The 18,847-nt window shown below is 37.8% G+C and overlaps 1 protein-coding gene and 1 long non-coding RNA gene across 5 annotated transcripts in view; one reads left to right on the forward strand and one right to left on the reverse strand.

Moving 5' to 3' along the window:
• The first annotated feature begins 265 nt into the window (after window positions 1–265).
• LOC139749616 (clusterin-associated protein 1-like) overlaps window positions 266–18,847 on the forward strand; it is a 32,671-nt gene continuing 14,089 nt past the window's right edge. Inside the window, exon 1 of one of the 4 annotated variants that reach the window (XM_071663749.1) lies at window positions 266–1,575. The gene's annotated coding sequence lies outside the window, so the exon portion shown is untranslated. Of the gene's footprint in view, window positions 1,576–7,278; window positions 7,425–11,202; window positions 11,480–18,847 lie in introns of those variants that run through there. The other 3 variants (XM_071663748.1, XR_011712999.1, XM_071663747.1) reach the window with 3 other exon arrangements.
• Window positions 3,975–8,878, reverse strand: LOC139749618 (uncharacterized). The gene is made up of 2 exons (XR_011713001.1): window positions 7,450–8,878; window positions 3,975–6,702 (listed from the first exon to the last, which is right to left on the reverse strand). It is a non-coding gene; the product is annotated as an uncharacterized lncRNA (long non-coding RNA).

Here is an 18,847-nt window from a genome sequence, read left to right on the forward strand (position 1 = left end):
CAGTGTAGTTCTCTGTCTTTTTACTTAGCATTTGTAAGTTCCGTGTTGTAACGTCAACAGGCATAACTGTACACTTTGATATTAATGCAGTGAGTCTGGGTAATCAAATAGAATGCATATGTTTTGTTTTCGTTTATGAAAATATTGAGACATGGAAATATTCTTTCAATTCTAACAATACATCTGCTGATGTCCCCATGAGGGGCACGTGGTTGGTCGTTCGTCTGGCACTGGCGTAAGACTTCCAGCTGATGGAGGTAAACAAAACGCACGTTGTGTGTTGGGTGTAAACACCTGTTGATAGGGCTTGTTTGTCGTTGTTAGTCATCATATTCTGTGTGATTAGAAAGAACTTATTGTCATTGTCTTTAGAGACGAGGTTACGTGTTCAGGAACGGAGCTGAAGACTTCGTTCAGTGCTTTCACATACAAGTGACCGGCTGAGGTGAACCATTGCCTCGTGGGATGTCCAAGTTAACTTGAGGTTGTGCATGATGAGAAACATTAGGTTTACAGATGACCTGAAGTGAGGCTTTGAAAATAACTGGGGACAGCTCATTGCTTGTAGATCTCTATAGACATTCACAGATGATATAAAATGTAGTTCATCTTGAAAAAATGATACATGAGCTAGCTGGTGCTGCTGAGTTTAGTGACTGTAGTGTATGCTGCACTGGAGCACATTGTTGGGACCATGAGTAATGCTTCCCATGCTGAAGTAGGCGTCACTTTTTGTGGCAAAGGATAGTGTTGCTTGATGTAGTGCCTCTTATGAGGATATGGTTGACAGTCTAATAGACATTAACACTTTGAGTGCTGAAATTGATATCTTGGAGAGAAAAACTAAAGTGCCCTCATGAGTTTCAGGTGTAAATGAAGTAGAACCGCAGATAGAAGATAGACTTGAAATAAGGAAAGTCATATCTGTTAGCCAAGGCCTGTCATTGCATCAGAGTACAGCATCAACATCCCAAGTTAATGAGCACGTTAGTCACTGTATGTACTGGTCCAGTGATTTTATTGTATATTATAATTTATCAATTTCAATACTAGGTCCACGGAGAGGTGCCATCTGGACTTTCTGTAGGTCAGAAGCTGCGGAGTGTTTTATATCTACCTTGTCAAAGTCAAGAAGGCTCAAGTCTAACCCAATATATGAAGACTTTGCAAGGCAGGGCAGAGGCGTGTCCAAGGTTCAGAAGTTATACAGCCAAATGTTTGGCATCAGAGTGATCTTTCAGGTGATGCACCAAATACTCCTGTAGTGGAACCAGTGATCTCAGGTTGAACTGTTAGCTAACCATGCCACACTTGAAGTTTCTAATTGGCAAGGGGCATCTGGAACAGTTTCTATTCTTGAAAATGCTTCTTTGTTGATTCATCATTAACAAAGGCTCATGGCTGATATACTTGAGTTCTCGTATGCTAGGATAGTTAAGTTTGATGGAGACCCAGTCATGTACTGGGCACTTATATGGAATTTGCCCAATGTCTGGAAAATAATTCTGTAGGCCGAGCAAAGTTTAAGCTTTGGGAGTACTGTATTGGGAAGGCTTGTGAGACCATTAAGTAAGAGTAAGTATGAAGTTTGCAAGTAATTGATTGCATGGAGATGTGCCTTGTAATAAGATATAGCTTGAAAGGTAATGCTAATTATATTTTTGTTACTGTGTACTGTCATTTATTAAGGCTAGATTATGTCACATTCCCTGCTCCATTATATCCTTGGGTACATAGCTATGCATGCTTTTTGAAAAACAACACACAAAGTAGCAGGTTTTGAAAAGATCAGAGAAATCTCCATTGCTACTGTGTACTTTATAAGGTGCTTGGAACTAATTGGATCTTTTACTGAACATCATCAGGTTGATCGGGCCAACTTCATCCTCCATGCAAAGGTGGTGTTGAGTATTCACAAAGATCTGCAGTGACATTCTTCTGACAAAGTTTGTCCCTGAAGGACACCTTAAAATGCCCACAGCAGAAGCAGAGGCTTCTCTGAGCTCTTCTAAATCTACTTTTTTTTGTAGTATGTCTTAGTGCACATGTTGCCCTTCAGAGGATAACAAAGATGGTACCAGAATTAAAAGAGCTGAATTACAGGGAAAGGATAGAAGCTTTAAATTTGCCTACCTTGGAAAAGACTGAGGAGTAATTACATGAATGCTGTACTAGCTGCAGGTTGCACAGATATGCAAGGCAAATTATTGAAGATTGACTCTTTCCTCTCTCTGGTGCCACTATTTTGGTGGCAGGTAGTTAGTGGCTCAGGCATACTAGGAAACCAATGGTGACTGTATAGTGACACAAAGCTAGTGGTGGAATTGGTTCATGTCACCAGACCTTATCCCAATGGTTGCCATTTTGGTAGTGCTGACAGACACTGCCATGTCTGTAGTTAGATTCTGGGAGGTGTGGTTGGCTGCCTTGTCATCTATGCTATTATTCAGCTTTATGATTAATTGTGTATGATAAAGCAGCATAAGTATTTTACCCTGTACATAGATTCTTGAACTTATTTCCAAAATGAAAATAGTACATGTTTATTATGAAACAAAAAACTTAGTTTATCAGTTTTGTATGTTACTAGATTTAATTGCAGCACCATACAATGCATCCACCTTAATATGCCTATATATTCAGAGATGCACACCCAACCTGTGTCAGGCTTGACCTGGTGACTCTTTAGACACACATTCACCATTTCTGTTGTGATGGTTCTATAGTTGTCTCCCATAATTATAACAACTGTCTTTGGTTTTCGTTTTTACTCTCACTCTACCTTGGATGACTCTTAACATTTTTCCCCTGATGCTCCAATTATGAATTTTATGCCCCTCCCCATAATCTTTTTTCAGACTGTCTGAAAAGCACTTCTCTCTCTGGACATAAGCAAGACTTATGGACCTGATGGCATCCATCATCATGTACTGAAAGAGTGAATCCAAGCCTACACTTTTGCTTGCTTCGGTTTAAAAACTGGAACTTTTCCTTCTATTTTGAAACGTGTCGGTATAGCCCATCCCTAAGAATGGTGACCATTCTGACCCCTCTGAACTATCATCCTGTCGCTTGAAATCTATTTCCAAAGTCTCAGAGTCCATTTTCAGCTCCCATATCCTCAGACATCTTGAATCTCAGTCTTCTTTCTGATCACATATATGTCTGTATATATGTAGTTGTCCCAGGGTGAGACATATCTGTACACATAGTTGTCCTAGGGTGAGACATCTCTGTACACATAGTTGTCTTTGGGTAAGACACTTCTCTGTATACATATTTGTCCCAAGGTGAGACATGTCTCTGTGGCAATCACATTCATGACATAATAAAAACACCACATAATATGAAATGTCACAGCCTGTGGAGCCTTTCTGCTCAGCAGGTCATTTTGCCTTAAGGGTGTTTCTACTCGAACAGGTCACACACGCAAAAAAGTGACCTACAAGAAGGTGTAACACCACAAGGTCATTTAGACTCAACATAAGAAGACCACCTAAACATATTTATACCTAAGGAGCAACATTAATCTAGAGGTCTTTTTAAGTGATAGGTCACAGGGCCATAGAGATCTGTCTGGCAAATATCTTTACCTTTAAAGTCTTGTACATAGTGAAAAACACTGAATAGTAAATTACAGGTTACTAAGATACCCAAGTTAATGTGATCTGTTGGTTAGAAAGACCATTGCATAGATAGAGCCTAATGTTCTGGTGGTCTCCACATTTAGCATATTACATATCTTGAAGAGTCTAACTGGCATATGACATTTTCATGTAAATGCTGTTCAGAATGACCCCTAAGGCAATGTCACCCAGCAGCATCACCACTGTATGCTGATGGGAAGTTGTTGATCTGGACACCATTATTTACATCACCTCATCCTTATTGTTAGAATATAGCATATAAGGTGGGAAATTCTTAATAACAAGACTAATATTAACCAAACGACTACAAGGGAAAATAAAGATAGATCTCTTTGTATTTTATATCAATGGAAAAACTATTTATTGAAAGACTACTGGAAGAATTCACAACACTGCTAACATGCCAATTATTTGAAGATATGGTCATGGTGCAAGTACTGAAGTCTGCACATATACATTGGTAAATATAATAAAAAAAATCATACACATCACCAATCTGTAAAGCAATAAGTTGATTCCATTGTAAGTCGAACCACTGAAACCCATGTTAAGGCCTACATTCGAGACCAAAATTTTCCCATTGTAACTTTTATGGATGGATTATGATATACCTGAATATGCTTAGTGTCACATTTGGATGACAATTTGAACAACATTTAGTGAAAAGTTGATGAAAAGGCACTGTATTAAAACATGGATATGAAAGTTTTAGGTGCTGCAGGAGTAGGATAGGGTGAACTGAAGGTTAATGGAATGAAGAGGGAAGGGCATTTGGGTTATCTATGTCACCCATGAATTATCTTCAAAACTTTTAAAAATGCTTAGCTTGGAATGGTCAACTTTACACAAACTACATGAAAATGCAGGAAAAAAAATTCCAGTATTGCTGCTATTTCCTATGGAATGATACCTTTTTATATACAAGTACATGGTATCTTAAAATGCCTCTTCATCATTTCCCGGTATTGAACAAATGAGTGAAAACTTTCCAAGATACCACACACTTATGTACCTGATACTATTATTTCACATGGTGGTTTAGTGACAATTACCTATAATATGAAAAAGAGCTTATTTAGTTTGGATTCTCATGATTGCAAATAGATACTATTATTTCACATTGTGGTTTTGTGACAATTAAACCTATAATATGAAAAAGAGCTTATTTAGTTTGGGTTCTCATGATTGCAAATAGCCACTTATGTATTAAATACCATTCCAAAGATCATGCAAATATAAATATACTTTAACTATTAAAGTAATGAAATGTATTTCATTTTTGAACTTATTTATTTTCAGTAGAGAAATTGACTGCAGAATAAGAAAAAAGACATTTTTTTATTTTATTTTATTATACTTTGTCGCTGTCTCCCGCGTTTGCGAGGTAGCACAAGGAAACAGACGAAAGAAATGGCCCAACCCCCCCCCCCCCATACACATGTATATACATACGTCCACACACGCAAATATACATACCTACACAGCTTTCCATGGTTTACCCCAGACGCTTCACATGCCTTGATTCAATCCACTGACAGCACGTCAACCCCGGTATACCACATCGCTCCAATTCACTCTATTCCTTGCCTTCCTTTCACCCTCCTGCATGTTCAGGCCCCGATCACACAAAATCTTTTTCACTCCATCTTTCCACCTCCAATTTGGTCTCCCTCTTCTCCTCGTTCCCTCCACCTCCGACACATATATCCTCTTGGTCAATCTTTCCTCACTCATTCTCTCCATGTGCCCAAACCACTTCAAAACACCCTCTTCTGCTCTCTCAACCACGCTCTTTTTATTTCCACACATCTCTCTTACCCTTACGTTACTCACTCGATCAAACCACCTCACACCACAAATTGTCCTCAAACATCTCATTTCCAGCACATCCATCCTCCTGCGCACAACTCTATCTATATGTCCCTATAAAAAGTTATCAGAAATTCCTGAACATAATCAAACCCTGGGGATGGGGGAAAAATACTTCCTACATATTCCCTGCGTGTTGTAGAAGGCAACTAAAAGGTGTGTGTGGGAGGGAATCCTCCACTCCTGTTTTTATTTTTCTAAAGAAGGAACAAAGAAGGGGGCCAAGTTAGGATTTTCCCCTCTATTGTTCAGTCCTCTGTTCTTAATGCTACCTCGCTGATGTAGGAAATGGTGAATATGTATGAAAAAATCAAATGTTTAAATGTTTACATTGACCAAAAAATGACAAGAAATTTATGAATGTAAGAATCAAAGATATTAGTGTGTACATTGTCTAAAAAATTATCAGAGATTCATGAATGTAAGAATCAAATATTTTAATGATTATCTTCAAAAAAGTTATTGAATTCATGAATGTATGAATCAAACTTTTCTTGTGAGGCATGGTCAAATTAATTTATGTGACATCTAACATCATTACAATCGTCTCTGATACCAGTAACATATAATATGGCAGCTTTTCCATGATAAAGACATGTCCACTTGGCAACAGGAGTAATTCCTCGAGGGCTTTTGACAACAATGAGTAGTACTAGATGTACCATTCCTTCTCTGACACCTCTGGATAACAACTAAGCTAAGATCTTTTAAGGTGATGATTGAAAGACCCCTGGCTCTCAGATGCACCATCATAACACATCTTTATCAATGAATAGCATCATGTGTATGAGTCCCTTTGCCCAGTCAAGCCAACTATAATACACTCAGAACTACCAAAAAGGTGATATATTTTTCACACTAGCCCATCTGCTACAAACATTGAGCCAGAATTAACTCTATCTACTTTATTTGTAGAACATATTTTCAAAGTTCTCCCATTGCTTATTATATCCTCCTTTCCATCCACATAACCGTCTGTTATTCCTTCCTTAACATATATATCTCTATCTAATTTTTCTTCCTTCACATACATGTCACACTTTACTGTCTGTTTCTGCATCTCTTCAGTGAATCCGTGACACTCCAAATTTTCTTCCTTTACTGGAATGCCAAACAGTTTCCATCCAGCTTTATCATCACCATCAGTCACAACAGCATTATCCACAGTGTCCATGGGGGTGTGTCTCTGGAGAAGAAAATATTTGTTAATGCAAGACACTAATGCCTTGAGTAGTATTCATCCCTTAAGAAAAATAACTTGAATAATAGTGACAAACAAAGTGATCACTGTCTACTATGCTAAACAGGCAACACCAAGTTGCATGACCAAATAGAGAGTTTTCTTTATGTTATAGGCCAGGTTAAGCTCCAGGATAAACCTTTTCTTAAACGATATAAAAATCAATTTACAGTTCTGGGTCTTGTGCCACTCACTTCTCAAGATGTTGAGAAACAGCACATGTTAATGTTTGTGGCCAATGGTTAAATATTCTTCAAAGTAGGTTAGGGTACAGGTTAAACCTTTTTATAATTTTTACAAAATCCAAAGCAGAGTCTCTGGTCATATGCCATTTCATCCTATAATTGCTGAGACAACTGTGTAAATTTAAATGAGCATCTGATTTAAAAACTGTAACAGGTTATGTTGCCCATTAATGTGCTTTAATGATAAAATGGATGGACAATGGAAAGAAAAACAATAGATGGTCGATTGCATCATACAAAGTGATGGATAAGAGTTGATCATGTTATCCAGGAAAGCAAAATGGAGAAGCAACACATGTAGACAAGGAAGTGAGAATGGTAATGGTCGCTGAGTGAATTATGGCAAGTTTCTGTGAAAGCACACGTAACTGACTGTGTACCATGTGACTAGAAAGAAGTAGTTATCTACTATTTAATCAAAAAGTAAGTAATAATTGTAATTACTTACGAGATCCATTAACCTCTGCATTTCTCGCTGTTGGTTCCTTTGTTCCCTTTTCCTATTTCTGTCTTTCCTTCTTCTTTGATCAAGACTCATTCGTCGTACTTTTGGCATACTAAATCATAAACCTTAAATACATCACTTAATGTTACCAGTGGCAACTATTTGGTATTTGTGATTCGGACTTCATTTTGCCAACTAGTCGGCAAAATAGCACTAAACGCCGGCGGAATAGTTGTAATCAGCTCTTCAAACGTTTTTTTGTTGGGCAGTTGGCTATTATGTCAATTGCTTGGCATCAGTGGGTCAAACGTTATTTTACCGATTAATCAGCATCATTGGGTCAAACATTTTCCCGACTAATTTTAAGTAGATACATTACTTGCTGTGGAGCTAGTGGAACTTGTTTATAGAGTATTGGTATACTAGAGAAGGTATGTATCCGAACTCAGTCTTAACCATCCATAAAGGTAGGACATGTATGGTGGTTAGTACAGGTAAATGGAGTAATGAACGAGACAAACTTCAGCTACTCATGAAGTATCCAATTCAGTGTGTCACAGTGGTAATGGAAAGCATCAGTCGGCCAAGTTCCATACGATTCATTGGAGCGAATTAGTCATCAAAGCAAAGTGTAAAGGCTCTAAAGTAAACTAGTAGTCCACGAGTTACTAGTCACGTCCATTAACGCCCAGAAAGCACCGTTGAGTTGAAGGATATTTTACTAATCCCGTTAATTATATTCTTAATTTATCTTCTTTTATAAAACGGAACCATTTTATCTAATATACATAACCCTTACTACTATTCCTGTATTTGATATGTTTTTTATTAGATGATACTTCAAAATCATTCTCCGCATTTGTGCTGTATTTTGGAAACCATTAACATTTCAGACAAAAAGTAATAAATACGTAAAGCTAGTTTCCAGACGAAGGTAAACTAATAAATTACCGCATACATATTTAACATCTTTATCCAGCTGTCCGGGACCTCATAGTATGTCTTCCTGTAGGTAAGTAGACCAGGGTAGGTAGAAATGCCGGCTTATGTTCACCTGGTCATGGTAGTTGGTGTGTTGTTCAACCATGAGTATACCGTGTATAATTTGACTACAGTATTTAAAATCATAATACATCTCGACTTCGAAGAAAATAAAGTTCGGTATTTAAGTATCGTCGATTTTTACGTTAACAGGCCTGGCATTTTCGCCTACATTCATAACCCTCACCACTATCGTTGGTTTATTCAATATTATGGAATAAAATGCTCTTATCATGCATCGCACTTTATACTAGGTTCTCTAACCTGACCATATGTACTCTAATCAACCAGTTTTTTACAAGTTTTACTTGCAGTTATCTACTTTATATCTCGTTAGTACCCCCAGCAACCACGGTTGTGTGAACAGGTCAACACATGTACGGTACACCGAGATCAGAACGTGTTCAACCTCAAACCAAAATTCAGATTTGAGATTTGCAAAATTTTATTTTGCCGACGAATTGGCATCAGAGGTTAACGTTATTTAGCCGACCTTTTTAAAAAATGGCTACTTTCCTTAATTTCATTTAGGTTAGGTTGATTCAAGATGACTGAATGGCATGTATTACTGGTCCCCGCTTTAACTTATTCCAGTGACTAAATATTTATGGCGCAGTACCAACATACACTAAGGACAAAAAGTGTCGGTACATGGAAAGAACTCACAATGTAATTGACAGCAAACTGCCAAAAGTATCTGTTTAGGACATTTTGTTTACAGTTAATAAGTTAGTCATACCCGATGTTGTAAATTTGCATGTTTACGGACGCAACAACAGAGAAACTCAAGACCTTTGAGGGAAGTAAATGGTTAATAGAATGGCCTCGAAATATGTGCACAAAAATGCAAAAGGAGACACATCAGGAGGGAAAATTATAGAGAGTACAACATTGGAACGTTGATCATTAACATGGAAGCAGCAACGAGAATTTTTGACACGAAAGATAACTTCATTCGTTTTTCCTCCTCCCCTCAAAAAAAAAAAAAAAAATCTTAGGCTAGGTTATGATACGAACGTAACCAATTATAATTTAATCTACATAGATAAATTATTGGATGGGGGAAGTGGACAATTTTCCGGTGATATAAAAGTTTGAGATCCTGTATGACCCCTTCATTCGTCCTCATGATCATTGGGGGTTTACATTAGTCACCATATTTGAAGGATATTCAACATTTGTTAAATGTGTAATGTAGAGCCAATAAAACTGTCAAGCAATAAACCAATTTGTGTGAAAGGTCCAGCATCTTTATACTAATACCACTGGAGAAGAAGATGAGGCATCTACCTTACAGGAACATAAAAGAGGAAATTGATGGTATAATCTTCATCCTGATCACAATCTTTAATAGGAAATTCAGTTATATTCAGAGAGGCTAGACGACATAGTCAAAATATCTTAAACTTGAGAATTACATGTAATAGATGCTAATGCTTCAAATGAATCTTAAAGCCACACTGAAGCTCCTATTAAACATGGCAAAATATTACGCTATCCTATGAAAACCCACTCAAGCTTAAGTGTTAATGTTAACATGTGTGATGATTACGTCGAGGACTGATCCTCCCCGAGTGGTCAAGGGCCACTTGTGGTCTCAGAATGAACTACATACAACACATCAAAAGATTTGTCCAGTGATGTTAGTAACATTTTCCATTGCCCTTGACTCTTTCATTTCGCATTCCTTCTAAATAGTTAGTTGACCCATGAAAAAAAAAGTCTTTCACGTCGTATTTCATGGAAGAAAATAGCAAAAATAGTAGAATTTATCTGTTACGTGTATATGTAAAATTCGCCTTCTGGTTTCATTCCTGGGGTTTATGCGTTCGGGTGCAATTACTGGCACAGGACAGTACCTTTGCAGCTGGAATGATAAGGGCCTCAATATGGCCGTCCGTAACACAAAGTAGCAGGTCAGAACCTGCTGCACAATTCTTGATACTGTGCAATTCTTGATACTGTATTACATTACGTACATTCGCGGCCAGGCCTTCCTCAGATAACGACGAGTCGTCGACACTATTTTCTGTCAAAAATCCAAAATATCCTCTGCCGAAAGTTCCCCAATGTCATCACAACAACATATAACTCTTTGCACCATATACAAGCTTGTTCCACAAGTCAGCCACATACCTGCTAAGATAATGCAAAATTTTCACCAAACTTAACGAACGTGTAACCATGGCAGCCGCCATGCGCATACGTTTAGGCAACCAAGTTACCAACCCGCCGGACAAGCTCTCTTCAACCAGCCCGCAAGCCTATCAACCTCAACTAGCTAACTTCCCTCAGTACACTATCACACAACTTGCATTTCTGTGCGATGTCTGCCTTAACTATTTTCTCATTCATTAAATTTCATTCATTCGCCACTCTTATAAATGTATTTCATGCACTCTAAAAACTTCTTACATATGGGCCATTTCTTTTGATACAAGCCATACCCCTCCGGGAAGCCCAGTTCAGGTCTCCTTGCAGTATATATACATGGATTTCATTCATCCACAACACGTCTTCTTTCAAAAGATTTTCTGGTTGGTTTGGCATCTTGTAAGCGCAATCCTCGCTTTGGCCAAAATTTCCTTCCAGTCTGGGAAAGGTTTTCCCTGGTTAAATATACATCCTCTTTGAGTTATTTCAAATCAGGAAGTCAGACCTGGAATGAATATAATTCCCAGGGCAAGAAAACAGATTTGGAATAAGATTAATTCCTAGGAAAGGAAGTCAGACTTGGAATGAGTTTAATCTGATTCCAGGTCACCGATGGGAATCCACCCATTGTTTATGTTTGTGTTCACAGCCTCTGCAGCTTCCAAAGGGATTGACCATCAAATACTAAAGATATTAAACACAAATGTATTGATATTTATGTGGATACATATTTATTTATCTAAAGATCTAAATACCAAGTGGAGTACTTGGAGGTAGAAGAGGACACTGTACATGAAGACAAGAAAAGATAATTATAGAAAAGTGTCTCGTACAGGAGGTGAGATGAGTCTTGACCAGTTGAAGGCTGAAGTTACTGGTGATATATTTTGATAGATTTTTAGCGTAGGGTCACATGTGATATGACATAGATATGGCATGTCAGTGGTCTAGTATACCTAGTAGAAGTGAGGTTGTTCAATTAAGGGTTTTGCAGTTAATTTTCGGCAGTTTATTATGCCGTCGAGTCTGCATCAGTTTCAGACAATTTTGCCGTGTAGTCGGCACAATTGCTGATATTAGTGTAGTGTATGGACCCGAGTGGCAAGAAAATTATGGAAAATAACTATTTTGATACCAATGGAATCCTTATATTGTAGAGAGATCATATATTGTGTGGCATGTGGGCAGGGATGTAATGGGGGACATACTCGCCCAGGTTGTGCTCTTTCATTAGAAGAAAGAATTTTCTATTTTCTATTTTTTCAATATAGTTTTAATTTGCGACCCTTTCTTTTTATCTTTGTGAATTATGAAATGATTATATTGAAGCATATTTAGTTTTATTTACTAGAACGCAGGCTCATCAAAACTTGTAAAATGATCACATTGAATGAAAATATATTGTATCACCCATTAAGACCACAAAAAATTGTGTTGAAAATAAATTGTTAATAAATTATATCATAAAGACATAATCTAAGAATTATAGTTTTCTTCAAAATACCAGTGTAGAGGTACAATAACTCGAATTAAGAGTAGCTGTTTCTGTATATCATAGAAGAAAAAAGTTTTAATGTTTAAAACAAATGAAAACTTGGTTTATCTAAATAAACTTCTTTTTGAAATGGAGTTTGAAGCACCATTATTAATATTAGAAACCAAATAACAATAAAGACGTTGTACATAGCATTACAGTATTGAATTTTGAGTACAATTTACCTTTCTTCTTTACCATTAATCATTCTGTGGCATCTTATCTACTAAGTAAATTGAGCGCAAAATAAATTGATATTATACCTCAAAAGCATTACCTCAGAACTATACTTTGATTCAGAATAAAGGTATTGCAGTACAGAACCTCAGATAATGACGAAAAGAAAAATTGTGCTTTCCCCTTGAGAATTCATAGATTGTTAATTTTTACCTCCCAAATGTGTATTTTTGGTAACTGAAAAATCACTATGAAAAGGTGAAACTCGAGGCAACATTATGAACATTAGAAATATAAATACAGATCAAGATGTGTACATGCAGTGATAAGAATTTAAAGAAGTATTATGGCTAGACTCAGCAGAGTGCATTGACTGCAACAAGATGTTACATGTGCATGGCCTAATCCTAGTAATGATCCAAATAATTTATGATAGCTTTGATTGTACAGTTATGCTTGCATGTAATGAAATTATCTATCATTATACATGTGGGACCTCCAGTACATTTTTTTGATATATGATAAGATTTGATATTTCACAAAAAATAAATCGTAGGTTAGGATTTCTGCCCCCATTGATTACTAGTTTATGTAAAGTGGGTAGGGCTTCTGTTTAGTTGTGGCCGAACAGGAGGGATACTTTTGCCATCTTAAAATCATTTTCTAATATCCTCATGTATAGTGAGGAGACATTACAATAGTGGCTGCCCCAGCAGATGTCTCAAAAAACTTTCACTTAATGCTGGTGTGGATTTTATACGGCTTTATTCATTTCATATATCAATATGTTTGGCTTGAAGCTGTAATACAAGAAAACTTGGCTGAGTGTATAGATGTGTATTTTCCTTCTTTATTTATGAATTCCACTAAATGCTTTTATGTGTTGTAACTTTTGAATCTGATTAAATGCAAGTTTTGCAAATATTTTGGTGAGTTAATACATCTGCATAAATTCAGGGCTTGAATTAATGCTTATCAGATCTGAACTCACTTCTGTCTTTCATACTAAAAGAATCTTGCCACTTTAAAGTGGAGCACGTTTTCATAATGAAATTTCACTAACAGTAGAATCTACAAGACCTCTGAAGTGTCAGGGCAGGAAACTTATTTTTTTTTGTTTTTATACTTATTGGTATTTTGTAGCACTTATGTATTACTGAACCCTACTTATTCCTTCTTCCTTATAATCCACCGATATTGATATTCTTGATATTGAAAGATTACTTTTTAAAGTAGAAAAAGGAAAATCCCACCCTCTGAAATCTTTCTTGATAGTGGCAACAGCAATTCCATAAGAGCAGAACACAGGTCATGATACTAGAATTCTCTCATCTATCTTGTAAACATGTCCTATAAGTTTTAAACCTTTATTATGTGACAGAAGAGTTGATGACACACTTGTGTTTATCAGAAGTAGTCATCAGATTCAGTTTTTCTTAGATTAGTTGAAATACCCTGATATTCAGTGTACTTGCAATGAACACCAGAATAAGTTTCTGTTCCTAGATATTGATGTTTAGAGAGATGATAAGCATTTTCTACATCAGTTTACAGGAAACCAGCTTGCACAGATCTTACCAGTGAGTTTGTTTCTTTCTTGCCATTAGAATTTTTAAAGCTGAAGAAGTTTGGAATTTTGGAAGTGTGTGTAAAAGAAGAAATTTGAGAGTAAATATGAATAAAAGCAAGTTTATTAGGATTAGCATGGTTGGGGAACAAGTTAGTTGGGATGTAAGTTTGATTGGAGAAAAACTGGAGAAAGAGAAGTGTTTTCAATATCTGGGAGTGGCCTTAGCAGTAAATGGAACCATGGAAGTGGAAGTGAGTCATAGGGTGGGGGAGGGAGTGAAGATTCTGGGAGTGATGAAGAATGTGTAGAAAGAGAGAATGTTGTCTCAGATGGCAAAAATGGGTATATTTGAAGGAATAGTAGTTCCAGCGAAATTATATGGTTGCGAGGCATTGGCTACAGATAGGATTGTATGGAGGAGGGCAGATGTGTTAGAAATGAAATGTTTAACATCAGTATGTGGTATGGGGTGGTTTGATTGAGTAAGTTATGAAAGGGTATGGGAGATGTGTAGTAATAAAAAGTGTGTGGTTGAGAGAACAGAAGAGGGTGTGTTGAAATGGTTTGGACGTATGGAGAAAATGAGTGAGGTAAGATTGACAAAGAAGATTGGGGCAAAAAAGATTTTTTGTGACCAGGGTCTGAACATGCAGGAATCTGAGAGGTGTGCACAAGATAGAATGAAATGGAATAATGTGGTATACTGGGGTTGACATGCTTTCAATAGACTGAACCATACCATGTGATGCATCCGGAGAAAACCATGAAAAGATCTGTGGGGCCTGGTTATGGATAGGGAGCTATGGTTTTGATGCCCTCAAAATGACAACCAGAGAATGTATATGAGCAAATGTGGCCCTTTTTTCCTCTGTTCCTGGTGCTGCCTCACATATGTGGGAATAAGCAGTCACACACAGAAATGTATGTATATTTATATAGTATTTATGGATCAGAAGGCATATGATATAGTTGATAGAGATGCTTTGTGGAAAGTCAAGAATATATGGTGTGGGAGGAAAGCTGCCAGAAGCAGTGAGTTTTTATTGAGGGTGTAAGGCTTGTGTACGAGTAGGAAGAGGGGAGAGTGAATGGTTCCAAATTAAGGTTGGTCTGTGGCTGGGGGGTGTAATGTCACCATGCTTGTTCAGTTTGTTTATTGATAGTGTTGAGGGAGGTAACTGCAAGAGTCTTGGAGAGAGGGGCAAGTGGGGGATGAGAGAGCCTGGAAAGTGAGTCATTTGTTGTTTACCTGATAATACTGCATTGGTAGCAGATTCGAGTGAGAAATTGCAGAAGCTGGTGACTGTGTTCAGAAGAGTGTGTGAAAAGAGAAGGTTGAGAGTGAATGTGGATAAAAGCAAAATTATTAGTAAATGTTTAGCAGGGTTGAGGGACAGGTTAGTTGGGGTGTGAGTGGTGAAAAATTGGTGGAAGTGAAGTGTTTTAGATACCTGGGAGTGGACATGGCAGCAAATGGAACTATGGAAGTGTAGGTATCACAGGCTAGGGGAGGAGGCAAAGGTTCTAGGAGCATTGAGGAATGTTTGAAAAGAGAGAATATTACCTGGGAGGGCAAAAATGGGTATGTTTGAAGGAATAGTAGTCCCATTGATATTATAAGGGTGCAAAGCATGGGCATACATAGGGTTGTGCGAAGGAGGGTAGATGTGTTGGAAATGAAATGTCTGAGGACAAAATGTAGGGTGAGGTGGTTTGATCAGATAAAAAATGAAAGGGTAAGAGAGATGTGTGGTAATGAATAGAGTGTGGTTGAGGTAGCAGAAGAGGGTGCGCTGATATGATTTCAGCATATGCAGAGAATGTGTGAAGAAAGGTTGACAAAGGGGATACATGTGTCAGAAGTGGAGGGAAGAAGGAGAATGGAGAGACTGAATTGGATATGGAAGGTTGGAGTGAAAAAGATTTTGAGCGATCGGGACCTGAACATACAGGAGGGCGAGAGGCGTGCAAGGAATAGAGTGAATTGGAATGATGTGGTATACCAGGGTCGACGTGCTATCAGTTGACTGAACCAGAGCATGTGAAGTGTCTTGGTTAAACCATGACAGCTAGAGACTGAGTGTGAAAGAGTGTGGCTTTTTTGTCTGTTTTCCTGGCTCTACCTCACTGAAGTGGGGGGTTAGTGATGCTGTTACCTGTGGCACGGTGGGAATGGATGAAGGCAAGCAGGTATGAATGTGTACATGTGTATATATGTATATGTCTGTGTGTGTGTATGTATATATTGATATGTATATGTGCATTTGTGGGCGTTTATATATATATTATTATACTTTGTCGCTGTCTCTCGCGGTAGCGAGGTAGTGCAAGGAAACAGACGAAAGAATGGCCCAACCTACCCACATACATATGTATATACATACATGTCCACACATGCACATATACATGCCTATACATTTCAACGTATACACATATATACATGCACAGACATATACATATATACACCTGTACATAATTCATACTTACTGCCTTTATTCATTCCCGTTGCCACCCCGCCACACATGAAATGAAAACCCCCTCTCCCCCGCATGCGCGCAAGGTAGTTTAGGAAAAGACAACAGAGGCCACATTCGTTCACACTAAGTCTCTAGCTGTCATGTATAATGCACCAAAACCACAGCTCCCTTTCCACATCCAGGCCCCAAAAAACTTTCTATGGTTTACCCCAGACACTTCACATGTCCTGGTTCAATCCATTGGCAGCACATCGACCCCGGTATACTGCATCGTTCCAATTCACTCTATTCTTTGCACACCTTTAACCCTCCTGCATGTTCAGGCCCCGATCGCTCAAAATCTTTTTCACCCCATCTTTCCACCTCCAATTTGGTCTCCCACTTCTCATTCCCTCCACCTCTGCCACATATATTCTCTGTGACAATCTTTCCTCACTCATTCTCTCCATGTGACCAAACCATTTCAAAACACCTTCTGGTCTCTCAACCACACTCTTTTTATTACCACACATCTCTCTTACCCTTCCATTACTTAATCAAACCACCTCACACCCCATATTGTCCTCAAACATCTCATTTCCAACACATCCACCCTCCTCCGCACAACTCTGTCTATAGCCCACACCTTGCAACTGTTGGAACCACCGTTCCTTCAAACATACCCATTTTTGCTTTCTGAGATAATGTTCTTGCCTTCCACATTTTTCAACGCTCCCAGAACCTTCACCCCCTCCCCCACCCTGTGACTCACTTCTGCTTCCATGGTTCCATCCACTGCCAAATCCACTCCCAGATATCTAAAACACTTCACTTCCTCCAGTTTTTCTCCATTCAAACTTACCTCCCAGCTGACTTGTCCCTCAACCCTACTGTACCTAATAACCTTGCTCTTATTCACATTTACTCTCAGCTCTCTTCTTTCACACTTTACCAAACTCAGTCACCAGCTTCTGCAGTTTCTCACCCGAATCAGCTACCAGCACTATATCATCAGTGAATAACAACTGACTCACTTCCCAAGCTCTCTCATCTACAACATATATTTTGAAAATATCTGTTTTTGATGATAAAGTTAAAAAAAATTATTATAATTTTTTTTAACTTTTCTTGAATTGCTACATTGAGGCACAGTATATCTCCAAAGTATTTTTACTCAGTGGGTTATATTGCAGTCATAGCCCAGGAATTTTGTCATCATGAACAAGATGGAAATACCTTTTATTTTAAGACATTATAGCTTAGATTTTAGAAATGATATTATACAGAAACTTATATTGATACCTTCGTATTGACCAGGTATACCGTTGAATGAGGGCTAGAGGAGGATGTGCATGACATGCCTGATTGCTCTTGATTATAAAAATTGGGCTTGTTTTCACACAGTGCCCTTATTTCATGCCCATGAACAATGTTGATGGTAAATAATGTGAACTCTGATGCCAAGAAATATTACACATGTGAGGACAGCAAGTAGCTCACTCATGTGGGAAGGTTATTGAAGGGTCTGTTTGTTTCTTCAATTTGAAGACAGTTTCACAGTGTACCCTAATTTCATACATAGGCTCAGCTTTGATGGTAAATACTGTAAATCAGTTTAGAGGTGTTACCTACTCATGCTTCAGATAAGTGTGAGAACTATGTGGCATGTGTGGGAAGTATATTAGTGGCATAATTTCTCTGGAAATATTCTCACTTAACTTGTTTTCTATTAGCAGAGTTCACCATCATCCCATTGTTTCATAAAGAGAAGATTTGGTGTTGTTATGTAGTTTCTTCCATAAGTGTAGGGTCACAGGGAATACATCCCATATAGGCCTCCTTCCTTTTTATGTAGTCTTGCTAAAATCACTCTGCTGTAAGTCACTTATTTCTTTACATTTCCTATGTTGTTATTCTTAATTTTCCTCACAGACTGTTATATAGGTGTTCCTCCTAATCACCTATGTTATCTAGTTATCAGTGTATTTTCTATGGGGTTACTGTGTATGGATATTCAACAGGCTAACAAGCTGCAAATATAATAATGACTTCAGGGATAATGAGGACAGCAGAAATTTTTCTTTCACCTTTGTAGCAGTGGCAGAGACCTTTCTGGGTTACTAATTGTATGATAAACTGCTGGATATTTAAGCAGACGGAAAAAATAAAGCATCAATTGATGTTGGCTGCCATTTGAAATAGCATTGGCACATAACTGTTTTTACCCACTTCCAGTGACTAAGGGGAAATAATTCTTTAAGTGAAACTAGAATTTTATACTGAATTTCACGCAGGTACTTCTGTTTGTCCTTGACTGGTTGTACGTCTTGTTTTTAGTCTTTCTCCATGCTCTTTCTGAATTTCCCAGCTATATAACAGAACTGTCATGCAAAAGCTTCACTCAGTGCAGTTTTCCTCTGTGTTTGTGCCTTTGCTTCTTGTACACATCTTCCCTAGTTTTATTATATA

The sequence above is a fragment of the Panulirus ornatus genome, chromosome 7 (assembly GCF_036320965.1).
Source record: "Panulirus ornatus isolate Po-2019 chromosome 7, ASM3632096v1, whole genome shotgun sequence".
In the NCBI taxonomy this organism is placed as follows: domain Eukaryota; kingdom Metazoa; phylum Arthropoda; class Malacostraca; order Decapoda; family Palinuridae; genus Panulirus; species Panulirus ornatus.